General features: G+C 45.5%; 1 protein-coding gene and 1 long non-coding RNA gene across 2 annotated transcripts in view; both read right to left on the bottom strand.

Moving 5' to 3' along the window:
* LOC144251279 (uncharacterized) overlaps positions 1–11,214 on the bottom strand; it is a 42,299-nt gene extending 31,085 nt beyond the window's left edge. Inside the window, exon 1 of the mRNA XM_077794321.1 lies at positions 11,103–11,214. The gene's annotated coding sequence lies outside the window, so the exon portion shown is untranslated. The remainder of the gene's footprint in view (positions 1–11,102) is intronic.
* Positions 11,215–12,884: 1,670 nt separating this feature from the next.
* On the bottom strand, positions 12,885–25,294 carry LOC144251268 (uncharacterized). Its single transcript, XR_013342664.1, has 3 exons — positions 25,271–25,294; positions 24,892–24,972; positions 12,885–12,933 (listed from the first exon to the last, which is right to left on the bottom strand). It is a non-coding gene; the product is annotated as an uncharacterized LOC144251268 (long non-coding RNA).
* Positions 25,295–26,734: the final 1,440 nt, after the last annotated feature.

Raw genomic sequence — 26,734 nt, 5'->3', positions numbered from 1 at the left:
ATTCCTTCTCCTTATAAAGACTCTAGGCATCCTGGACGAGGGTGGCTCCCCAGTGACCCCACTTTGACGTAGAAGCTTTATCTCCAGATAGCTCCCATTCTGAGGCTCTGGGCTCAAGATTTCAACCTGTGAATCTGGGAGAACAGACTCAGCCCATGAGAGCAGATGGAGGAAAGGGGTGGGAAGAGGGCTTGCCCAAAGCTCCAAGGGGAAACTTGATGGCAGAAACCAGATTTTCTCCTGGAAAGAAATCCAGCCACCACGAACGAAAGTCAAATTCCTCTTCTCCCATCACCCCCTGGCCCAGACTCTCCCCAGAGGTGGCTCTGGTCATCTGTTTGTTAGGGAGTCACCCGTGGTCCCCTACCTCCCAGAAGAGAGGATCACCTCAGCTACTGTCCCTAAAGCCAAGTGATGGCTGCGGTTTCCACACTGTGTGGATCTGGAGAGATGCACAGTGCCGCTGGACCAGCCTATGTTCAGGGCTCTGTCTGTGTCCCACAAGCTGAAACACGTGGTCCAGGGTCTTCTTTCCACCCACAGGTCCTAAGAACTTGCAGGTCCTTATTCACTGTGGCCACAGACTTCCTGCCAATGGCCATTTCATTGTACATGTCTTATAATTTAACACAACATTGAAATGAATTTCCTTCTGGGAGCTTCCCAGGGCATGTACCAAGACCTAAATTTCTGAGTTGTAGGCAGCATAGCATTCGTGCATTTTCATGGATAATGTTAAATGTGCCTCCAAAGTGTATGAAAAAAGCTTATCTTCCTATCCCCTTCCCAGCACATATTATCAACATCCTTAGATTTTGTAAATAAATGAATAAAATAAAATACGTCATTTGAACTTGTGATCATCTGCTTGCCAGCTGTGTTCCAGCGACCTCGGCCCGTGAGAAGTCCTCATCTGTGTTTCTCCTCGAGCCTCCTGTTCTACTGGGTTGCCATTTCCTCCCAATCGGTCCCTCTGTTTTGACAATGTTTGGGGCATATTTTGTTGGAGAGTAGTTTCTAATGTGGATGGTCAATTGAACCATCTTGACAGCTTTGGGTTTTGAGGATTGAAGCCAACCTCCCCATTTCTAGGCCACAGCCTCTTCTAGATTTCTACCAGTATTCCAGTAAATATTTCTTTTGATTTGGTTGATCTCTGTGTCTGGGTTCTAGACTTAGGTCCTGCACTTGCTAGCAGGGACATTGTGCTTTCTGGTTTGTTGTGTTGGCTTCTTGGGGACACTGTGAGGATCAGGTAGGCAAGGCAGGTAGAGTGGCTGGCCCAGAGCATGGCCCAGAGGGAGCGTTTGATCAACATTATTTGTAAAATGTCCGCAGTCAATTATCACACCCGGCATGAAAGGCCATCATAATAATCATCATTATTAAAATATCAGTCACAATAATTTTTTCTACTTCCATGGTGTAACTGTATTATATTCTCAATGAGTGAGCTCACAGGCAGGTTTCTTTCCATGCCTGCTTCTGTCACTTAGCCTGGAAGCCCCTGAAATAGTTTGCACTTCAGGACTAGAAGCTCTTTTTTTTTTTTCCTCTTTATTTTTTTTAATGATTTTTAAAATTTATTTATCGGAGGCTATTTTACAATACACTTTTAACTGGCCATTGGCCTCCTGATGGTACTCCATGCGTCATCGGAGCCTGGCTTGCATCTGCCAGTCACCATCCTCTGGGATGAGCCAGATGCTCAATCACATCCCGGGGAGTGCAGATGGCTTTGCTAAGTCCTGTCCCTCCTGGGCCTGCAGTGTTGGGTCAGCCCTCACAATGGAAAAGAGGTGTTGATGAGTAGGCACACATGTCCTGCTCCCTCCTGGGGTGGGAGGAAAGTTCTGAGGTTTCCAGGCAACCCAAGTGTACTCTGGAAAGCACCATTTATTACCCAGAGGAAGTACCTGCCTCCTCCTTGTTTACAGATTTTTTCAGGAATGTGTGTGATTTCTATCAGATGTTCAGGCTTCTCCTGGAGAGATTCCAAGGTTTTCCTCTTCTAAGCTGATTCTCCAGCTAATGACTCCAACATAATTCTGTCCAGTCAGTCGTGCGGCCATTGTTGTGGCAGCCCTCTGGTCACTTGAACCCCTTCATGCAATGATTTTTTTTTTCTAGGAGAAAGATGGAAAGAATATCCAGGACCTGGTGGCCCAGGCAGGGTCCCTTCTCTGGAAGGCAACCTCAGGGTGGGGCTACAATTTCCACGTCTGATCAGTCCTGGCGACTGTGCCTGCTTATTGCTTAGTGGGAAGATGCAGCTTCAGGTCCTGACAGACGATGGCAGACCTGTGGGTTCTGCTTAAGGGGTAGAACCAAGCCCCCCAAATGCCACATGCCCACCTGTCAGGCCCTCAGAGACTGCTGTGCATTCCAGCCAAAGCCCTCTGCAGCCTGCTCAGGGACCAATGAGCCACTGTTTAGAGTCCAGGACATTCTGGCTAGGGAGAAACCGCACACTGGCCGAGAGATGGCCAGCGATGAGCAGCCCTTTAACGGGTCTCCACGTCTTGGTGTCTTGACACGTATCTTCCACACCAAAGAAATTAGAGTGAGGCTTCCTCCAGAAAAGGTGCAATGTCCAACTGTCGCAGCTTCCAAGTAGAAATGCTGCAGCATGCTTTCAATTGCCAAATGTGTTTGGGGTTTGGCTTTTGGATGCATTCGTGAGATCAACATGTAGATTTCTTGTGTGTGTTTCCTGGGCAAAATAATACAAGCCCCAGAGAGTTTTATCCCATTGCCCAGAGATGGACAAGCACTCTGCTTTTCTAAAAAGCTTTTAGAGGGTGCTTGCAGACAGCCAGATTGGGACTCAGTGACTCATTCTCACCCTCGTTGTGCTGGTGATGGAAGGTTTATGGAAGGTCTTGAGGATGACATGGACATATGTGGTCCTCTAGTGCCAGCTCTGCCTTAGTGGGGTGGGGGGTGTTAGCCTCTGTGCACACTGCCATGTTCAGCTCTCCCTGCGGAGCCAGGGCAAGGGGGACTCTCTGCTTTAAGAACCCATGGCTTCCATGCTGAAGGTTCCTGAGACCCAATCTTTTTTTCCTCTTCTGGGGCTTGACCCCACGGCTTCACTGTCTGTGTTCTTTTGTTTGTTTGTTTATTCATTCATTCATTCATTCTGGGGATGGAATCAGGGGGGCTTTACTACTGAGCCACATCCCAGTCCCCATGTTTTATTTTTTATTTTGAGACAGGGCCTCGAGTTTGCTTAGGGACTCACTAAGTTGCGAGACTGGCCTCAAACTTATAGTCCTGCCTCAGCCTCCCAAGTCCCTGGGATTACAGGCGTGCACCCCCACACCTGGAGCCTGTATCCTCTTTATTGCTACTAGGAAGCCCTGGCCATGCACCATCTTGGGAACACATAGGTCATTAGATGTGTGTGGGCAAAGCCCTGCACTTTCCAGAACCATCTCGAATCCCCTGCTCTGCCCCATTCTCCCGGGCGGGGTGGGGGTGACTCTGTTTGGTCCTGAGTAAACGCAGGGCCTGAGAAAGGACACTGCATCTCAGGCACACTCCAGGGCCATTTGTTCCGGCTCCTGCAAGACAACATCCTGTTTTGCTAGAAACTCCATCGACAGAGGCTTGGAACTCCTGTTGTTCATTCTCTGAAGTTCTGCCATTTCTTCTCAGATGGCTCCATCTCCAAATCTTTCAACCCCCTCCCCTGCTCCAGGACTTTGAAGTGGTTTCTTTGGAAGCTTCTGCACAGGGATAAGGACAAGCCATTCCTCACATGATTCTTCAACAGGAGGAAGAGAGGGACCAGAGGGGCCACAGGGAGCAACCTCCTGCTCTGTTCCAGGCAGCCACTTCCAGGCTGGGGCTGCAGCCTGGGGCTGTCAGGACGGCTCTGGCTAGGGGGGAAGCCCTCCCCAAGCCTGGGTCACAGCCTCCCGTGCTCCAGGGCAGCTGGTGAGCACTGGTGGAGAGTGGAGGGGAAGGCTTGCCCCCCAGGAGTCGGGTCTGGACAGCATTCAGGTGGGAAGAGACCACTGGTCACCAAGGGGATGTGAAGCAGGGGTGACCCAGGGCAGCCATGGGATCTCCTCTAAAGACCACTGTGGTCCCAGCAGTACAAAGGGACTGAGTGACATTATTACTCTTCCCTGTTTTAAGGACAGAGGTATGGAAGGGATTCCTGAGAGTCACAGAAAACATGGCTCACAGGTTTCAGTTTGCCATCAAGGAGTGACCTTGGCCGCACTGGTGGCAATTCCCCGGACCCTTGATGAGCCCCTGGCATCCTCCCAGTGAGTCCTCCCAGGCCCAGTCTCAGGGGCAGACAGCTGCCCTAACTGCTCTCCCTGGACCTGAGGATGACATGGGGTTTTGAAATCCTTTTTGTTGCCGCACTGGGCATTGAACCCAGGGCCTTGCACATGCTAGGCAAGTGCTCTACCACGGAGCTCACCTAGCCCTGAGGGTGACAGGTTTGGAGAGCATTGGCTAACTGAGACTTGGTGAGGTAAATCCCCATAGTCCTACAGTCAGCACCTTTCTCTACCAGCTGCGTTTGCAGGGTTAAGATCTTAGCCTGAGTTTTCCCTTATTTCTTTCTCTCTCTCCCCCTTGGTATTTTGGTACAAGGGGTTGAACCATGGGGTGCTTTTCCACTGAGCCACATCCCCAGCCCTTTTTAAAATATTTCATTAGAGACAGAGTCTCACTGAGTTGCTCAGAGCCTCACTAAATGGCTAAGGTTGGCTTCAAACAGGCCATCCTCCAGCCTTAGCCTCAGCCTCCAGCGTTGCTGGGATTACAGGCATGCACCACTGCCCCCCAGCTCTGCACTATTCTTAATCAGAGAACCTGTGGGGCTATGTTTACTAGGTATGAATTGAGTTGCCCTCCAGAGAAAAGAAAAAGTAACAAAGCACTGCTGTGTGGGCAAATCAGGGATGACCCCAGGACAGGGTCAGCTTTCTCTCCAAGGAAACCCCACTGCCAAAAATGAGCCTCTTGGCCAACGCAGTGGTGCACTCCTGTAATCCCTGCACCTCGGGAGGCTGAGGCAGGAGGATCAAAACTTCAAAACCAGCTTCAGCAATGGCAAGGCACTAAGCAACTCAGCGAGACCCTGACTCTAAATAAAATACAAAATTGGGCTGGGGATGTGGCTCAGTGGTCAAGCACCACTGAGACTAAACACCGGTACCTGCCCCACCCCCCAAAAAAGAGACTCTGTTAAGGACTTCCATGTTGGCTGAGGCAGCTGCCTGCAGTGGGTGTCCTGCAGAATGCAGTCAATCTCCCCAGGCCTGGGCTGTGGGGAGGCTTGGCCTGGTGACCAGGGGTTAGCCCCCAGCTAATGATCACTTGGTATTGTGGTTTGGATGTCAAATGTCCCCATTGCCCATGTGCTAAAGGCTTGGTCACCAGCCTGTGGCCCTTGGGACATAATGGAACCTTTAGGAGGTGGGGCCTAGTGGACGGAATGAGGTCATTAGGGGTGTGACCTTGAGGGAATATTGGGACCCAGCCCAGTCCTACCCCTACCCCCTACCCCCACCCCACTTCCCAGAGGTGAGCAGCCTCCTCTGTCACAAGCTCTAGCTGCCAGGATGTCCTACTGTGCTGCCACAGGCCCAAAGCAACAGGGCTAAAATCCCATGGACTGAGACCTATACAGCCATGAGCCCAAAGAAACCCTGTTTCCTTTTAAGGGGATTCTCTCAGATGCTTTGTCACAGCAACAGAAAGCTGAAAGCACCCTTGGTCTGTGCCCTTGCTTTATAGATGGGGATGCTGAGGGCCCACAGGAAGCCGAGCAGCCCCAGTCACATGGTCCTGTAAAAACAACTATTATCCATTCATTCACTGACTACATGGCAGGAGCTGGACTCCAGATCTCAGTGTTTGAAAAAGTTGTGTTTCCTTCCTGCCCCTTAATCCCTCGCTCTCTCTTTGTGTATGCATCCAAGAAGGACCTTCAGGAGATTGCAATGCCACCGAGTCATCCTAGCCAACTTTAGACTTGAACATGAAGTTCATGGGATTGGGCAAAAGGGGAGAGTGGGGAAGGCTTATGGGGGCTAGCAAAGATGGTGAAATCAGATGGACATCATTACCCTAGGTACATATATGACTGCACAAATGGTGCCTCTCTACAACGTGTACAACCAGAAAATTGAAATGTTGCACTCCGTTTTTGGTACGGTGAATTGAAATGCATTCTGCTATCATGTACAACTAAGTAGAACAAATAAAAATAATAATAAAAAAAGAAATAGAAAAGAAATTTTACTTGTGCAAATTTTTTCTATATACTTCTAAAGGATAAAGACTTACAATAGGTAGCCACAGTACCAACATCACATGCACACTGACTGTTCCTTAGTGTTGCTCACAGCCATCTCATGATTCTAGTGAGTGGCCATGGGTCTGACCAACAGTGGGGGTCTGAACGGAGTCTCACGAGATACACAGGCTCTGAGCACAAGGACCAGGAGAGGGTTCTGGGACATGTGACTGTCTGCCTGTGGTGCCCCGGTGGCTAACACAGAGCTCATCATCATCTACTGAGTGACAACAAGGAAAAAAATTCACCCACATAATGGCCTAACCAATAGCAAAAGCATCAAAGAAAAATCCAAACTATGAAAAGCGAAAGAACTGGCCCAGCCTGTGCCTCTCCCCAGCTCCCAGTTTGGGCTCCTACAACATTTCACGCACTTCTCCCTCCAACTGCCCACAGAACACCTGCATGCACAACCAGCCATGAAGAAAGCCAGAGACCTGCTCACCTGTTCTGAGGCAATCTGGAGACATTACATTTGGATGTATTTACGAAACCCAAGTTTAGACGCATAACATTATCTATATAAATCTCTAATATAATGATATATATACTCAATTTTTAAAATTAAGTATGCTCTATATTTACAAGAGGCAAATGGTTTTGGACACTTGTGGAAAGATTCAAATGCCCAGACAGATGGGGAAAAAATACATTGCTATAGAGTAAAACTATGATATCAATGGAACTTCTGAGTGGAATTTAGATTTTAATGAACCAGGAAAATAAAACCAACAATTTTTCAATTTGTAAATGCTGAATCCCAAGAAATGAGGTTCATCACAAGTTGCAAAAATGCTTCCATTATTTGCTGCCATCAGTTAGGGAAATATATAACCTTCAAAAGGAGGCTTTCTAAGCAAAACACAAGCCAGAAGTGATCTAGGACTGATAAATTTGCTATATTAAGGTTTAAAACTTCTGTGGATTTTAAAACTTTAGTGTGAAAAAAAAGTTAAGAACAAAGTCAAAATATCTGATAGACAGAAGGCTCATGTCCTTAACTTACAAGAAGCTTATCCCAATCAAAAAAGAAAATAAACCACCCAATTAAAAAATGGGCAAAGCACCCGAACTGACAGATGTCCAAAGTGAAAGCGCAATGGCCAATGAACATGAAAATGGAGTCCGCACTCTCCTAACTTAGAAAGCGCAGGTGAAACTAGGAGAGATGTCTCAGGGACCAGATGACAATCAGTAAAGTCTGAGAATACACAGGGCAAGGATGGGGTGGCACAGAGGGACATAAACTGCTGCAACCTTTGAGGAGGTGATCTGGCAATGTTTGACATTTACACCTAGTGCAGCAGCAATTTCAAGATATTTCAAGCAATTTCAAGACATTTCTCCTATTGCCATACTTGCAAAAGTTCAACAATCTATGTACAAAAAGTTCAGTTTTTTTAAGTAAATGATACAAATTTGCAAACAAAAATATTCAGCAATAGGGAGCAGGTAACAAAAATCAGGTCTGTGCATACGCGGGGACACTAGGCAACCAGTACCGGAACAGAGGGGAATCTGCTGTGCTAACCCAGGATCACTGAGGGCAAAACCAAGCAAGAAGGGCAAGGTGCGAACTCACGGCTGTAACATGATGTCTTGGTGAAGCTTTTTACAAGGTTAAGGGTGATAACTGGACACAAAATTACTGAAAAGATATTTTTGGAAAGAGACAACAGTAACTGCTAATCATGATTTCTTACACCAACGCACTATCATGTGTATCACTTTTGCTTTGAAAGTGTCAGTATGAAGCAACTGATGGTTTTTCTGTTCTATCTGAATATATATCACAAACTAGATGTTCACTAGGGAAACTTTAAACAAAAGTCTAAAGAAGAAAATTTAAATGACTGGCAAACCTACTAATCCACATAAACACTTAACAGTGTATAGTGTTCTAAATTTTTCTTAACATACAAATGACTTTAAAAAAATCAACATTACTGACACATTAGTTACTGACACAGTAATTATGTAAGTGATTTTTCACAAGCTAGAGAATATTACATTGGACAGCTATCCTGTTTTTGTAACTGGGCCAGATTGGACTTGCTCTTCTAATTTTTCACTATTATACACAATACAACGGTGACTTAACCCTTTTAAATACCCACTGTCCTCAGATGTAGGTCTTGGAGCTCTTCTTTTTTTACCCTGAGAAGCCTTGTGGTTTACCACAAGGTTTCTGAGCCCAGACCTCTAGACGCTCAGTGAGGGGGAAAGTAGGCCAGCAGCAGGGCCCCGGGCTCCCAGCGGGGCAGCCAAGCCTCTGCACACCACCACCTCCATGTCCAGAGTCACCCCACTCACCTGCAGCTCCCTGCCCATCCCCCACAGCCACCAGGACACGGACCCATCTCTTCCTTCCCTCTTTGGCTGTCATATTAAATACATTTCTTACCTAAAAGAGAAAATGGCTCACCAATAGAATAGCTAAAGAAAACTCTGAGGTAGAGGACGAGGACCTGCTGGCTCAGCCACACAGGCTTGGTGAGGGGCCCAGCACCTCCAGTCTGTAGGCACAGAAGCAAACTCCCCAAATGAAACCTCCCTCCGGAGCATTTCCTCAAGAACAGCATGGAAATAAGACTTTCTCCTCCTATTTCACAAGGTTATTAGAAGAGTTAACTGAGATCACCTCGTAATCAATGTACCACAGGAAAGAAAACACTGTGGGTTGAACTTTGAAATAGTTTAACGCTGACTGTAAGACACATTCCAGGGTCAGAGACACTAAAGTGTCTTAGAAATGGTGAAATACAACATAAGAAGTTACTTGGCCGGACTGGCTCGCTACCTTAAGGATGAGGCTGAAACGAGGATACAAACTTTGGAAATACCTGCTGATTATGAACTTCAGGGAAATCTCCAATTTTTTCGGCCTCTTTTAAAGGCCAGGAACTATAAAAGTATCAACTAAATTGCTTCAAAGCTAGCTCACTCTGGCTCATGGTGGCCCCTTTCTTAGGAAATGGCGTTGAAGGAAAAGGGAGGCTGAGTCCATTCTTGTGGATGATCTAATAGGAAACAACCAACATATGAAAGACTCTTTCAATGGGATCAACTTTCCAAAGCTATGAACTGGGCTGGGTGCAGTGGGGGAGGCTGAGGCAGGAGGAGGGCAAGTTCAAGGACAGCCTGGGTAACTTAGCAAGACCCTTCTCAAAATAAAAAAATAAGAATGGCTGGGGATGTGGCTCAGTGGCAGAGTGCTTGCCCAGCATGCACAAGGCCCTGAGTTCAATACATTGTGTTGGCTGGGGGGAGGGGGGGATAATACACAATGGGATGCCAACATAAAATGCTTCTAAACATACTTTAAATTCCATGATATAACTGATATTTAAGAAACAATATACATATTCAGAGAGGCTTTGTCACAAATTTGATATATTGATTGTTCACTTTTATTTTTTTTTTTTTTAGGGTAATGGGGACTGAACTCACGGACCCTCAAACCACTGAGCCACATCCCCAGCCCTATTTTTTATTTTATTTAGAGACAGGGTCTCACTGAGTTGCTTAGAGCCTCACTTTTGCTGAGGCTGGCTTTGAACTCAAAATCCTCCTGACTCTGCTCCCGGACCCCCTGGGATTACAGGCTGCACCAAGGTGCCCCACAAGGTAACAGTTTTAATCATTCATTTAAATTAAAAAGAGGCAATAAAATTCTATGGAACTTATGATTCACAAGATAAAACTGAAATTTTGTATTATTATTCATTGTATTATTATTCAATTTATCAATTTAAGTGATAATATTTTTGTTTTTTTAATTTTTACGTTTATCAGAAATTTTTTTATTGTATTGCTTTTGTTTTCTTTATATAGGTCCTGCAGTGGCTCAATTTTATTTGACTGTTACACTGTGAATATTTTCCTACATTCATAAATATTATTCACAACTATGACTTTTTAATGTCTACCCGTTGAATTAAGTTCTTTATTAACATGCATTTTACTATTTTAATTTCAAGTAAAGACTATTGAACTTCAAAGGCTACTTAGATTTACTATTATTTCAACTCTTTCTGACACTTTCTGGAGGGACAATGAGGTTAACTTATACACCTGTTAATTACACTTATGTGAGTGAAGTTCATGTTTGAAACAGATGTGTGCATGTGCACACACACCGCATGCACAATCCATTGTAGCATCCACGCTAATAGACTGAACTCTTTCTATTTTTTGCAGTGCTGGGGATTGAACTCGGGGCCTTGTGCAAGCTGGACCAATGCTCTACCACTGAGCCACAGCCCCAACCCAAGTTCTTTCTTAATCATGCAAGTTACACCACTTACTAAATGGGACCCATGGCATTTAAGTGAGGACTCTACAACAGGGCACAGTTTCAACAAGTACAAGGTTACATCCTCTTCAGTAAGTTTTGAAAACCCATGAGTTTCTGTGTCTTGGAGATCTAGAATTTCAAAAGCCATTTCCTCATTGTCCTAGGGGCAAAGTTGCAACATATGCAGTCAAGGGGGAGAAATAAAGAATGTCCCTTCACTTCTGCCCTTTTCAATGCTTTATTCACTAGAATCACTCAATAAAATTTCACTCTATAGGTTCTTAATCAAGAAGACGACCATCCTTCATGCTATGCACTGTAATAGACATAATCAATTCACAGCAAACTATTCTAGATTAATTCTAAGCACTGCAAACACACTTAATCATGACAGGCTAATGACAGACATTCCCTCTGCAGGCTAAGTTCAAAAGTCTCAAGCCTTAGGCTTTATGTCCAGCAGACATACACACTCACTCAGACCGCGGTGATCAGGTCAGGAACCAAGGCAGGCTTCTCCTGGAATGGAGCTGACGGCCGGCTGAGGAGAGGGTCACAGGGAGAAGTTGCGGCTCTCACCAGGGTCAAGATGTGGCTGTAGAGTTGGAGAGCGGTAAGGATCAGGCACAAGATGACAAGTGATGAGATGTCAGTCCAGGTCCTCATCAGACACTCCAGCTTGGGTGCATCCTTGTTTTGGCTGGCTGAATGTCTGTTCATTTGTTTGCTCTATTATTTATACTAAATTTGGGGACTTTTGACCCCCCTTTCAATCCTTATCAGTTACCACCAGATTTCTCAGTGACAACATTCACCCTGGGGTTAAAACATCTGGTCTGGTGGTCCCTCCCTGATTTTCTCGTCTTTCCCTCTTTTCAGGGGAGAACAGCCTGACAGAGGCTTCTCTCTGTTTCTCAGGATGGGGAGAAGTGACTTGATTGTGTCTGAGGCCATCCTGGAGGGCTCCCTTAGGCATGCCAGGTGAGACTGCAGGTTTCAAACTGAAGTTTTTAAAATGGGGTCGCTTAAGCTCAGGCCTAAGGCCATCCTCACACTCCTGAAATAGCAAAGCACACTGGCTTCCACAGAGGTCTCCCACTGTAGCCCAGCTCAGCAGGACTCAGGAGCAGCCACCTCATAAGTCCACATAACTGAGGACAAGGAGGGCTGGTGGAGAGTCAGAGGCAGATGTGGGTCAACAGTGCAGGTGTGCGAGGATGAGGGGCACGCTCGAACAAGAAGAGTTGGAGAAGAGCCTTTTTCGAGCAGGGAAAAGATGATCAGAAATAAAATTCCCAAGGCCTCTGGGTCTAAAATACTCCTCTAAGGGTCAAAGTCAACTCAGAAAAAAATGAGGCTATGGGCATGAGGGGGAGAGACCAGCGGGCCCAGCCACCTCTCTTCTCCTTGCACCTAAATCCACAGGTACAACCAAGCCTGTGGTACTCCAGCCCCTTGACCTGACATTCATATCTGTGTCACTATGCCACTAATCCAGGTACCACGAGTACCACGAGACTTCCACGCTAAAATGATCCACATCTTCACAGTGGAAAATTCCATGGTCACCACACAGCCCGGGGAAGCACAGGACATGGTGCTGTGTGAAAAGATATGGCCGTCCATTGTTGGAGAAGCAGATCACTTGCCAGCTAATCCCTTCTGATTTTTCTATATCTGCTGAACATTCTAGAATGATCATGAATTGCCTTGGTTATCCAAAATTTAACCTACTGCTAAACTGTGAACTCCATCTCCATTGATTGCCTGACAAGCTAATTTAGTCCAGATCACACTTTCAAACACTATCCCAAAGAGGAAGCGTGAGTAGTGATGTCTCTTGAACTTTTCAAAATGAGATGTCCTATCTCCTCAGCTAAGGCCCAGCTAAAAACAGTGTGTGTTTCTTGGTGTGACTCTAAATCAGTAGGGTATCTGGGGCACAATTCAATACCTTTAGTCCTCAGGTGCCCCAAATAAGGGGCTCCAAGTAAACCAGCGGCTCTCCAAATACAGGTCTGGCATGTGAGATAATTCTAGGTACTACTTGAACAAGATCATGCATTTTTAGTTTAACAATCACTAAAATGTTAATTCTTTAAAAATCAAGTCAGGAAAGCACCCCTACTTTCCTGTTGCAGGAGGTGGAAGTGTGTGCCAGTCTACATACATTTAGTGAAGAAGCTGTAGGGTCTGCACTGCTGGCCTGACCAGCTACTGGAAGGAGAGATATAGCACTGTGTCTGCAGCGCATGGCTCAAGCTGGTGGAGTGTCTGCTGTCTCTGGCTCCCCGCAGTGACAAAGGGCCTACAGAGAGATGAAACAAAACCAAGTTAGATGTCCCTGGCTGTGGAGCTGCCAGCACCAAATAACTGTCACTAAAGTCACTAAAAATTCTAATCTTTTGAGAATCATATTTAAGGACAATTGTTGTTTAAACCAATTTTTGGCTGATAGCCAGCTAAATGCCCATCCTCATTAGAGAGGTTACAGTTGCTTCACTCAGTGGATGTCCCAGTCTCAAGAAAGCTCTGTACAGCCAGGGTTTCTGCCCTGCATTACCCAGCCCAAGCTCCTGGGCTGCTCTGGGCAAATGGCGCCCTCTGCTGTATGCAGCTGGGCCGTGGGCAGATGAGGAAAGACCTTCAAGTGAAACTGTTCAGAAGAACAAGACTCAATGTGTGCTATGTTAAGGTTTAAAACTTCTGTGGATTTTAAAGCTTCGATGTGGAAAAAAATTCAAAACTAAGTCAAAATATCTGATAAACAAAAAGGGCTCATGTCCTTAACTTACAAGAAGCTAATCCCAATCAATAAAGACAAGAAAACCACCCAATTAAAAAAATAGGCAAAGCACCTGAACTGACAGATGTCCAAATGAAAGCGCAATGGCCAATGAACACGCAAAATGGCGCGGCACTCTCCTAACTTAGAAAGTACAGGTATAAACTAGGAGAGACGTTTCAGGGATCATACTGACAATCAGTAAAGTCCGATACTACTCAGGGCAAGGATGGGTGGGACAGAGGGACATAAACTGATGCAAACTTTGAGGAGGAGATCTGGCCATACTTGACATTTACACCTAGTGCGGCAGCAATTTCAAGACATTTCTCCTATTTCTATATTTCCAAAAGTTCAACAAACTCCATGTACAAAAAGGTCAATGTTATTGTTGTTGTTTTTAATAAATGATACAAATGTGGAAACAATAGGGATTGGGTCAAAAATCATGTCTATGCACACACTGGAACACTATGAAACCAATACCAGAAATCTGCTTATGCTAACAGAAGACCTCTGAGGGCAAAACCAAGCAAGAAGAGCAAGGTGCAAATTCATGGCTATAATAAGATCTCTGCTAAGCTTTTTATAAAAAGGTAAAGGGAGGTAACATGGACATAAAATTTCAGAAAAGATATTTTTGAAAAGACACAACAGTAACTGCTAACCATGGTCTCTTACAGCAACGCCCTATCGTGTATTTTGCTTTTGCTTTGAAATTTTCAAAAGGAAGCAACTAACAGTTTTTCAGTTCTATGTGAACACATTTCAAAAACAAGATGTTCAGTAGGGAAACTTTAAAAATCTAAAGAAGAAAATTTAAATGGTTGACAAACCTGCTAACCCAAGTGAACACTTATCAGTGTATAGTCTTCTAGTTTTTTCCTTGCATATAAATGACTTTAAAAAAAATCATGATTACATGACAAATTTTTAACAAAAATTACTTATTGTGTAAGTAATTTTTCACAATTTTTTAATGGCTATAGAATATTACTTTGGAGGCCTGTGGTTGTGGCTCAGAGGGAGAGCACTCGCCTGGCATTCGTGAGGCACTGGGTTTGATCCTTAGCACCACATAAAAAATAAAGATATTGTGTCCACCTATAACTAAAAATAGATATTAAAAAAAAGAATATTATATTGGACAGCTATCCTGTAACTAGGCCCGACTGAACTTGTTCTAATTTTTCACTATTATGCACAATACAATAGTGTCTTAAGCCCGTTAAAATACCCAGTCCTCAGATGTAGGGCTTAAGAGCTTTTCTTTCTTTCTCTGAGAAGCTTCGTGGTTTACCACCAGGTTTGTGAGCCCAGACCTCAAGACGGCTCTATTAGTAGAAAAAGTGAGACTAGCAGCAGGGCCCTGGCTTCCAGCCGGGCAGCCAGGCCTCTTTGTGTCCAGCGTCACCCTACTCACCTGCAGCTCCCTGCCCATTCCCCACAGCCACCAGGACACGGACTGATCTCTTCCTTCCCTCTTTGGCTGTCATATTGAAAACATTTCTTACCTAAAAGACAAAATGCTTCATCAATAGGACAGCTGAAGAAAACTCTGAGGTAGAGGACGAGGACCTGCTGGCTCAGCCACACAAGGCTTGTGCAGGACCCAGCACCTCCAGTCTGTAGGCACAAAAGCAAACTTCCCAAACAAACCCTCCCTCTGGAGCATTTCAGGAACACAATGGAAATAAGACTTTCTCTTCCTATTTCATTGGGTTATTAGGAGAGTTAACTAAGATAATCTTTAAAGGAACTTACAACTACACAACTCAATATACCCCATCTTAATAAATGTACACAGGAAAGAAAACACTGTGGATTAAACTTTGAAATAGTTTAACACTGATTATAAGACAAATTCCAGTATCAAAGGTACTAAAATATCTTAGATATGATGAAATGCAACGTAAGGAAAAAACTTCGCAGGACTGGACTGCTATGTTAAGGATCAGGCTTAAACAAAAATACAGAATTTGGAAACACCTATTTATTATAAACTTCAGGAAAATCTCCCATTTTTTCAGCCTATTTTAAAGGACAGGAATTATGAAACTATTAACTAAACTGCTTAAATGACAGTTGTCCCCTTTCCTTCCTAGGAAGAAGTTTAAGGAAAAGGGAGGCTGAGTCCACACTTTTGAATGATCTTATAGGAAACAACCTACATATGAAAGACTCTTTCAGTGGGATTAACTTTCAAAAGCTATGAACTGGGGTGTATGTAGGGGCACACGCCTGTAATCCATGTGACTCAGGAGACTGAAGCAGGAAGAAGGCAAGGTCAAGGCCAGCCTGGGCAACTTAGCGAGACCCTTCTCAAAATAAAAAGTAAAATGGGCTGGGGATGTGGTTTGGTGGCAGAGTGCTTGCCTAGCATGCACAAAGCCCTGGGTTCAATCTCTAGAATTGGGGTGGGGGGAATAACACACAATGGGATGCCAACATAAAATACTTGTAAACATATTTTAAAAATTCCATTGCCGCAGTCTTGGCTGGGCACTAGATCACGAGCCACTCACACTTTGTAGATTCAAACAGCAATTTTTTATTCCCCAACTCACACCGGCCTCTACACACGTTCTCGGGAAATCCAAGTTCTGCCCGCACAATTCACGTCCCAAATTACTTTCTCAATTCCAAGAGAACTCAACGGGAACTCAGGCAACAGGAACATCCCTAAAACCCAGATTGTCTTAAACCTGGAACACCTTAAACCCAAATTATGTTAAACCGGGATACTTCCTAAAACCTGCAGGATATACACCTTAAACCTGGATCCACCCTGGTCCTTGAGCATCACCTTTCTCAAAGACACATGCAATGTCACAGCGAATTTCCATTTAACATGGGGTACGCTGGCAAGGAAATTTCGATGCGTCATTCCTACTTGGCAATGGCCCTCAGCATTCCATAATATAACTGATATTGAAGAAATAATATACTTATTCAGAGAGGCTTTGTCAAAATTTGATATATAAATTATTCCACAATTTGGGGAGGTACCAGGAATTGAACTCAGGGGCACATGACCACTGAGCCACATCCCATCCCTTTTTTGTATTTTATTTAGAGACAGGGTCTCACTGAGTTGCTTAGGGCCTTGCTTTTGCTGAGGCTGTTGAACGCACCATCCTCCCGCCTTAGCCTCCCAAACCACTGGGATTTCAGCTGTGCACCGCGCTCGGCTCTGTTCCACATTATTAAACACTGATTAAATGCACAGTGCCAGCTCAAAGGAACACTGACCATTGGAGAACCACCCTGGAAGGGTGGGTCAAGTACACCTGATACAGGATCTGTGAGCAGCCCAGAGACCACTGCCCTAGTCAAACTGGACACTGGCCATAACCTGAGGCTTTCTGCCCCTGCCCCTGCTCCTCCCAACCTGTTCTCTGATTGTGTCCTAGATACAACTGGTGTACAGCTCCACAAGAGGCCACCAGATAGCACACTCTAGCTCCAGGAAGAAGGAACTTAACATAATCTCCAAATTCTGCTCCTGAATTTTCCCCTCACAAACCTCAATTTCATAGTTCCCTAAAAACCAAGGCAGCAGTGGGGACCACCAACATGAAGGAACTGAACTTCAAATTGTGTTAATTCCTCCCTGAACTTGAGTCTGTGTCCGAGAGATCACTGTGACCACAGCTTTGCTCAGCTCCTCCTGCCCACCCCACCCCAGCAACCTCTCCAGAGGACCCTGGGAGTTGAGCTCGGCAGGCCTACCTCGAGTATCCTGGTATCAAAGTCCTCATAGGTCTCTACAAGGAGAGAAGAAAAAGCACACAGATAAGAGCATCCAAGCTGCTCACGTGTGACAGCCTTTCCCAGGTGCCATCAGACTTCTAATGGGAAGAACCTGAGCTCTCTGGTGCCGCTCTCCAGGCTGCGCCCCAGTTCCCATCATCCACGGGGACTGCCTGGCCTGACTTCACGAGCTCAGCCACGGCTCTCTGACCGCAGCCTCCCCCTCTCCAGCTCCCTGCCGCCGGCTCCGGAGGCACAGGTTCCTGGAGCGCCGACACCTCCAGAGCCTTCATCGCTGCTTTCCCATCTGGTCTCCTGGGGTCTTCACAGCCTCTCTCACCAAAGTCCCTCAAAGACACCAAAGTCCCTCACTCCTCATAGATCTCGCCAACGTCCTCAATCCCTACACTTTTGTCTCTACCGCCCTCTCCAGGCCAGAACCCAGGCAGCTGTCTGGTCACAAGTGGCCTGCTGGTGCTGCCGGGAGAGATCAGAGCCTGGCCTACGCTCACCACTCTCAACTGGGGGTCTGACCCACTTGGGAACTCCCGGCTCCTCAGCTTTCAGTTCTCTTAATTCAGCCTCTGCTCACCACCACAGCTGTTTCAAACACTCCCCAATTCTCTTGCTTTTACTTATTACAGAAAATCTCAATTACATAATAAAATAGGAGAGCAGAATAAAAGCTTCTGTACCCAGCAGTCGGCTTTGAAAGCGGTCAGCTCAAGAGTCAATCTTCTTTCCTGGACACTTCCCGGGTCCCACCCACTGGTGAAGCCAGTGCCAAGTGCCACCTTCTCATCAAGAAATATTCTGGTGGCCATGTTCACCAATGCCACTATCTGGCTTGATGACTCCTGACCAAAGCTACCAGATACCAGGTGACCTCCCCGCCTTTCCACCCGCATTGCACAGGCTCACCCAAACCTGCACCCTGCCCCTGCTGGCTAACAGCAGCCTGTCTGTCTAAACTCTGGGTCTGGTTACTGGGGACTTGGCTCGTGGGCAGGTCCTCTCCCTCCCAGACCTCCACCCTCCTGCACGCTCGCCCCATCCTATCCAGCCCAACCGTTCCTCTACTTTGAGCCAAACTCCTGTTTGCTTCCTCCTCTCCCACTCACTGGCAAGAGCAAGATTTTCAGGTGAATTTGCCTTTGGGGGGAGGGGGAGGCTTTGTTTTCTAATTCAGCCTAAGTGTCGTCAGTTTTTGTTTCATGTTTGCTTTTACGAAGGCTTAGTGACAGCTCTCTGGGGTCTCTCAACTCTGCTGTTAAACAGCACTCCAAGCCTGAGGCCACGTGTTTGGGAAACACTGTGCCCTACAGATCTATAATGCACACCACCATGTCTAAGGCACCTGCTAAGGCACTGGGACCCAGGGCTTTCCATCCTGTTGGAGGAACACTTCCTGGTTACAGGCCTCTAGTGTCCCACAAATGCAACTGGGATAACAATGTGGAAAGTTAGTCAAAGAGGTCAAATTCTTTTTTCAAAAAGGGTAATCTAAACAGACAAGTAAACAATAAAATTATTTTCAGAAACACTGTAGGACGACACGTCCTCTACCCAAAGGCAAGCAAACCAGGCCTCCACTACCTCCATTGGGACCAGGGTCCGGGGGACCGAGACTGAGGCCACCCCACGTGTTCCCGCTCCAGCCTCGCTCCCGCTTCACTTTCATCCTCTGCTTCCGGTCCCACTCTTCCCTCTGCTGGAGCATGTCAGCCGCCACCTGCTCCTGCTCCTCCTTGCTCCTCTGGGCAATGGTCTGCACGGCTCCATTTCTCACGAGAGGGGCATTCAGACCCGGCCACAAGAAGCCGTAGCACCCTGAAGGGTTAAGATTATAGGTAAGTGACAACTTCTAAAAGGTGCTCACTCTTCATGTTGCTAAGATGCCAGGGAACGCGTGTACAGACACCAGCACAGTATTGTGGAGTTGGAGCTGATGCGATCACTTGGCAGGTGACCTTGCACTGTCACAGTTTTATGCATATCTACCCTACAGGCATGTGACCGCATTTTCACTTTTACCAAGAGAAACACCCGTGCAATCTTAGAAGTGCAGCACAAGGTGCTTCCTTTATTTCGGAAAGGTTGTTAGTATCAAAAGCAATGAGTCTGCACAACAGTAAAAATAAGCCAGTTCAAGTTCATCCATCCTATTTTTGCTTTCAAAAGCACAAGTATAAACAATCACATCAGCACATGAAGGACCAAGGCCAAGTGCGGCCCACCAGCTGATTTGTAAATAAAGTTTTACTGGAACACAGCTGGGCCTGTCCAACCATGCGCTGTCCAGGGCAGTTTCTGTGTGACAGCAGCCCAGTTGAGTAGCTGCAACAGGCCCTGCTCTTGGTCACTGTCTTCTCTGGGCAGGGGAAGCCTGTCAGCTCTCTGCGAGCTCTACCTGCCTGCACTGGGTGTGTGCAGCACAGGACCTATCACAGCTGTGCCCCACGGAGTACGTGACACTCTGGGGCAGCTGCTAAGCCCCCTGGTTGGACTCTAAACCATGGATTCTTATGCACTTAATGAGAATGTTTCCAGTTTGCCAAATATCCATAAAATATGGGGAAAACACTTTAAAAGCACATAGACTCTTTTTAGAACAAAGTTTGCCGTTGGGCCCCCCCAGGCCTCCCTCAGACCCAGCTTGCTGCCTATCTCTCCCCTTCCCAAGATCATCAGTTTCCCACCCCAAGTTCAGGACCAAATCTGAAAACTGTCAAAACAACCAAACACGTTTACCTTCACCAATGACCTGACCCCTGTTCAGATCCTTCCTTCTCTTTTTTTTGCTTCTTTTGCCTCTTCCTTTTCTTGCCCCAGCACCAGTCTCTGCTAAAGCACCTTTCCAGAGCTCATCTGCTGTCACTGTAAGGAAACGGGGTTTTTAAAAACTCTGTAGTTGTAAAGCAAAGATCTACACTCTCCTAAGAATAAGAAAGGCCAGAAAGCCCAGCTTCACCCATGTCACTGAGGTAATGAAAATAAAATAAAACCATACAGTGAACATAAAACATGATTACATTTGGAAAACACAAGAGGAGACAATTCCACTTTTTTTCCACAAAAGATGGCTAACATTAAATCCCAGTTAGTCCCTGACCAGTAAGTAGACTTGCTTCCCTGATGTCTGCCAATCACCACTCAGGTCTCAGTAGTGTAGTCTCTTGAACTTCTCCAAATGAGATGTCCTAGCAAAGGCCCAGCTAAAAACAGTAAGGGCCTTCTCGGTGTGACTCTAAGTCAGCAGGGTATCTGGGGCACAATTCAATACTTTTAGGCCTTGGGTGCCCCAGATGAGGGGCTCGGAGAAACTAGCGCTCTCCAAACACAGCTGTGGCACATGAGATAATCCTAGTTGCATTTTTAGTTTAATAATCACTAAAATGTTAATTCGTTTATGACAGAAGAAAAATTAAGATAGGAAAGCACCCCTACTTTCCTGTCGCAGGAGGTGGAAGTGTGTGCCAGTCTACGTACATTTAGTGAAGAAGCTGTAGGGTCTGCACTGCTGGCCTGACCGGCTGGTGGGAGGAGAGATACAGCACTGTGTCTGTAGAGCTTGGCTCAAGCTGGTGAAGTGTCGGCTGTCTCTGGCTCCCTGCAGTGACAAAGGGCCTACAGAGAGATGAAACAAAACCAAGTTAGATGCTCCCTGGCTGTGGAGCTGCCAGCACCAAATAACTGTGACTTGATAAAAATAAGTCACTAAACATTCTAATCTTTTAAGAATCATATTTTGAGGACAATTGTTATTTAAAAAATAAAACCAAACTTTTAGGAATGAAAGCCACCTAAATGCCCATCCTAGAGAGGTCATGGTTCATTTGCACAGTAGATATCACAGTCTCAAGAAAGCTCTGTACAGCCAGGGTTTCTGCCCTGCATTACCCAGCCCAAGCTCCTGGGCTGCTCTGGGCAAATGGCGCCCTCTGCTGTATGCAGCTGGGCCGTGGGCAGATGAGGAAAGACCTTCAAGTGAAACTGTTCAGAAGAACAAGACTCAATGTGCAGAGGGTACCCTGCCCTTTATGTTCAAAACTCAGGGAAGCAGGGAAGGCATGTTGTAGACAACTCCAGAAGATCACGCAAGAAACTGAAGAGCGGCTGCCTCTGTGGAAGAAAACAGGGGCATTTAGGGCTGGATGTGAAAGACCCACATTTTTGTATTTTGGAGGAATTTTTTTTTTTTTAACCACATGCATCTATTACTTGAGAAAAGGTTTTAGAACAGCCATGTCTGAGAGGAAGCCATCTGACCAGTCCCAGGGATGGCGGTGTCAGGTGAGGAAGAAGGCAGAGGTGACAGGAACAGGTGGTGATGCAGGAGTGGGACAGTGCTGGCAAGATCAGTGCATGCACAGATTCTAGAGCTCTGTGCTTCACTAGAGAAGTGACAGGGTTAAAACAGCCCTGGAGGGAAAGTGGCCTTTAGGGTATTGCCTTGATAAATAGAAAGCCAAAAAAGAAAGAAAGAAAAAAATGACAACAGCTGTTTTCAAGTCTGAGTGAAGCCATGCAGAGGACAGGAACTGCAGATTCATCAGCAGCACCAACCATGGCTCACAGGGCCAGAGAAAGAAAGCGGGTAAGGACAGGGAGAGCGACATCTAAGGGTAGTAGGAAGCCATCGAAATAGTTCCACTGAATACAGAGACCCAAACACAAAGGGATAATCTTTGATTACTGGACAGCACTTCATACGACCATTTTGTTTCAAATGTAGGCCTATGAGATAGATTTGCCAATGCCACAAGGTACTGGATGACTGGATGAGATTTCAACACTAATTTCAATTCCAGATGATTTGCTCCACTGTGGGGAGGGAGATGGCACCTAGCACACAGATGTCCTCTAGACCTGTAGCCCACCTGATGAACTACCAAATAAAATGTAGCCAGAAAACACTGGGTCTTCATTTTTTTTTTAAGTTGTTGATGGATCTTTATTTATTTATATGTGGTGCTGAGGATCAAACCTAGTGCCTCACATGCTAGGCAAGCACTCTGCTACTGAGCTACAACCCCAGCCCTGGGTCTTCATTGTTTAACAAACCAGAACTTTATCATTCCAAATCTCATTCTGCTATACACAGCCTTTCTTGTAAACACCTTCATCTTCAACACATATCTAATATTAAAAAATTTCATCTTGCTCTGTTCAGCATTATAATCTTTAATGTAGTTCAAGAAGTGTAAAAATTATTAACAGATTTTTTTTGAAAGACTGAAACATCACTCATAGCTAATAATGTACCCAGCTAAAAGAAACCAAATGTCAAAAATAAAAAGAAATCAAATTTAGAATTTAGAAATAGCCACTTGTTTTTTGTTTGTTTGTTTTAATGGGAGGCAGGGAAGAACTGGGGATTGAACCCAGGGCTTTGTACACATTAGAAATAGTCACTTTTTCTGGGTGCATGGCACATGGCTGTAATCCCAGTGACTCAGGAGACTGAGGCAAAGGATTGCAAGTTCGAAGCCAGCCTTAGCAACTTAGCAAGAACCTGTTTCAAAATAAAACATAGGTCAGGGGATATAGTTCAGTTGGTAGAGTGCTTGCCTTGCATGCACAAGGCCCTGGATGCAATCCCCAGCACCACTAAACAAATAAACAAAGAAAAAATATATAAAAAGGGCTGGTTATGTGGCTTAGTGATAGGGTGCCGCTCAGTTCAATCCTCAGTACCACCAAAACAACAGTCAATTTTCATGCACACTTGTATAAATGGTTTTGCTTACATTGTGTTACGATTTTTTTTAATATTTTATTTACATTTTAGTTTTCGGCAGACACAACATCTTTGTTTGTATGTGGTGCTGAGGATTGAACCCGGGCCGCACCCACGCCAGGGGAGTGCACTACTGCTTGAGCCACATCCCCAGCCCCGTGTTATGATTTTTTAAAGAAGAAAGTTCAGTAGTTCAGGCTGAGTCACGTTCTGAAGCTCAGTTACAGATCACAATCCACCTCACTTATCAACTCTGTTCTGATCCTTTGAGTTCTTATTAAGTTTAGGTCATGAGACCCCAGACTCAGGAAGCAACAACCCTGCAGCCTAAAGTGGGATAGGCCAGAACCCGTCTGGTGGGGACGGAGAGGCCCCCAGGGTTCTACCTCAGCACACATCACGTTCCACACCAAGAACTCCTTCCTTCTCACTTGGGTCTCTTCTATGAAAACTGGTTGGTGAGAGATTTTAGAAAATTTATTACTATGTTTCTGACTGACTGGTTGCAGCATTTAGAAAAATATAGTGATAAGGAAAGCAATCAACTTCTTAAAAGTCAGGCAATTATTAATTTCAGGAAAAAATGTAACAGTAGAATACTACCTAGCTCAGCTCTGAATGTGCACATAATTTAATAACAAAAACAATGCCCAGAGATTCAGTCCAAACTGTGCTTCTACCTATACTGGAAGAAAGTAAGGGTAAGGATAGACTGTTACATCTCCAATTAGCATAACAATGTTGTTTAAAGAGCGGCAGACTCAATGTATTTAGAAATATAACCAGAGGAAGGTAAAAGAATTAGTGTCCCTAGATGATGGGAAGGAGCAGAAAAGGACTAGGAATGAAAGCTCCGAGCCTTTTACGACCTTTTGGAAACTCAATTTTTTTTTTTTTTTTTTTTTTCTTCCAGTGTGGTGCTGGGGATTCAATTGCGGGCCTTGGGCACCCTAGGCAAGGCTCAATCTCTGAGCCGCACCCCCAGCCTGAAAGTTAATATTTTAAGGAATAGCACAGCAACCTGCAGTGAGGACAGCTATCCCTATCAGGCCCTACACCGGCTCAGGTCAGGGCAGTGCCTGGCACATGTTAAGGGGTAAATAAACTGTTTATAAATCAGTGAGTGAATCACCCAAGCAACAAATCAAACTGGTTGATTCACAGTGGGTGTGACAGGTCGTAGGAAATCTGCCACTAGGGAGAAAGCCCTGTCAGCTGGACTTCTCCCAGGATCTCCAAGGCATCTCACAGGCGGGTTTCCAAGAGGAAAAGGCAGGAGACCCACAGGGAAGCCCAGCACTCAGGAGTCCCAGAAGCTCAAGGTGAAAGGGCCAGGCTTCCTTGCTCAGCAAGGTTGGCCTGGACTTCCCAGAAGGCAGCTGAAGAGAGGCCCTGCACTATGTCAAGGAAGTCTGTGTCCACAGGAGGGGGCATCACAGCATCCAGAAAGCTCTGGGACCAGCCCTGCTTCACTGGCTGTGTGATTTCTTTCATTCTTTTTTGGGGAAAGGTACTGGGCATTGAATTCAGGGGTATTTAACCACTGAGCCCCATCCCTAGTCCTTTTTATTTTTATTTTAAGACAGAGCTGGCCTTGAACCTGCAACCTCCTGCCTCAGCCTCCGAAGTCACTGGGATTACAGGTGTGCACTACTGTGCCTGGCCTGGCTGTATGATCTTGAACAAGTCACTTGGCTTCTCAGAGATTCACCTTATCATCTCTAAAATGCGAATAAGCTCATGAAAGCCAGTGTGAGGGCTGAACAAGGTGACATGTTTCAAGCCTAGTGCACAATACCTACTCAAAAATGGCAACCATTATTTTTTAAAGCCTTGAACTACAACAACTGTAGTCATAAAAAATTTGAAAAATACTCAAGACTGTACAATACCATCATCAAGGACATGCCTTGTCCATTCACATTTTAAAATCTACAGAAACTCTTATTAAATCTTATGAGAACAGATACTTCCCAAATGAATCTCACCATTGCTGAGAGTGGTCTTCAGCGCCAAAACAGAAGCTGTTGGAAAGGTGTTCAGGGAAAGCTGCCTGCACCAGAAATGACCTGTCAATTAAAAATAAGTAAATAAATATTTTTTGGTTCCAGTGCTGGGGTTGAACCCAGGGCCTGGAGCCTGCAGGCACATGCTTCACCACTGAGCCACATCCCCTCTTCTTTTTTTGAGACAGGGTCTCTCTAAGTTGCCCAGACTGGTTTCCAACTTGCAATTCTCCTGTCTCAGACTCCCAAGTTGCTGGGATTACAGATGAATGAATGCCTCTGCACTCAGCAAAAAGTGGAGTTGTTTTGTGGTGTGGGCAATAGAACCCAGAGCCTCACATATGCTGGGCAAGTGCTTTACCACTGAGCTATGTCCACAGGCCTGCAACAAGAATAAATAAATAAATAAATTTTAAAGATACATTCCTACATGAAGAGGGACATTTAAAATAATAAGGTGAGCCAGCTACTGTGGCACAAACCCGCAACCCCAGATACCAAGGAGGCTAAGGCAGGGGAAGTATAAATTCAGGTCTCGAGATATAAAGGGCTGAGGATGTGGCTCTGTAAAGCACAATACGGTGCAATGTCTAGTACCCCAAAAATAAATAAAACAGTAACATTCACAGAATAATACCATCCACAGAATTAAAGAACTAAGAGAAGTGGACGAGTGATTTCCAGGCTTAGTGACCACTGGCCAAGTAGCTGCCATCATGCTGCACCTTCTCTTCACCCTCCCATCAACCAGGCATCATGCTTGGCAGTCACCTTAAAAATCCCTCTGCTGTGGGCCACACCTCTGCTGTGGTCCTGCTGCCACTTCTTTGTTCAGGCCTTAGCATCACTCAGACACAGGTTAAAGGTTTCTTAATGGGTCTCCCACCTCTCCCTTTGTATTTACCACCTTTCTACAGTAAGAGGCTTCATCAATTAAAAGCCCTGACATGTCCTTCCCTGGCTTCCTGCTGCCAAGTTACAAATTCTGGGCACAGCCTGCAGGACTGCCACATGGCCCCAGGCTTCCACACCAGCCTCCTGCAGCCCCTGCCCCACCCTCCCCATAGCCATCCAAACACACAGTTAGTCTTGAATTCGCTCTCATACACTTTTGTATATGAGATCCTGGATCCACCAGATCCTGGAGGCTCAGCAGCTCTTGTGAAACCTCCACCCTCTGGAGCCCCCACAGCACCAGGCTGACTGTACCTCCCTGTGCAACCCTTCATACAGTGTGGTTCTCCAGAACAGACTTAGATAGCATTTATGGGCAACTGGTTTTTGGCAGAGGGACCATGATCATTCAATAGGGAAAAAGGAATGTGTTCAATAAATGGTGTTGGAATAACAGGGTGTCAACCCATAGAAGAATGAAGTTGGAGCCCTATCTCACACCTTATGTACAACTTAATTCAAAATGGACTAAAGACCTGAAGGTAAGAGCTAAAACTATAAAAAACTCCTAGAAGAAAAACAGAGGTAAATTATCATGACCTCGGGTCTAGCAATGTTTCTTAAACATAACTCCAAAAGTACAAGTGATAAAAAGAAAAAAAAGAAAAAACCCATAAACCAGACTTCACCAAAATTTAAAACCTGTGTTTCGGGAATGGGGATAAAGCTCAGCTCAGCGGTAGAAGAACCAGCATGCCTGGGTTCAGTCTCTAGCACTACAAAAACAAATAAACAAAAACCTTGTATGCCTCAAAAAAACACTATCAAGCCAGGCTTGGTGGTGCACGCCTATATTCCCAGCAGCTCTAGGGGCTGAGGCAGGAGGATTGTTGAGTTCAAAGCCAGCCTAAGCAACTCAGTGAGACCCTGT

This window comes from Urocitellus parryii, assembly GCF_045843805.1.
Source record: "Urocitellus parryii isolate mUroPar1 chromosome 12 unlocalized genomic scaffold, mUroPar1.hap1 SUPER_12_unloc_3, whole genome shotgun sequence".
In the NCBI taxonomy this organism is placed as follows: domain Eukaryota; kingdom Metazoa; phylum Chordata; class Mammalia; order Rodentia; family Sciuridae; genus Urocitellus; species Urocitellus parryii.
The sequence above is the reverse complement of the archived record's forward strand: the minus strand, read 5'-3'. Positions and strand labels throughout refer to the sequence as shown.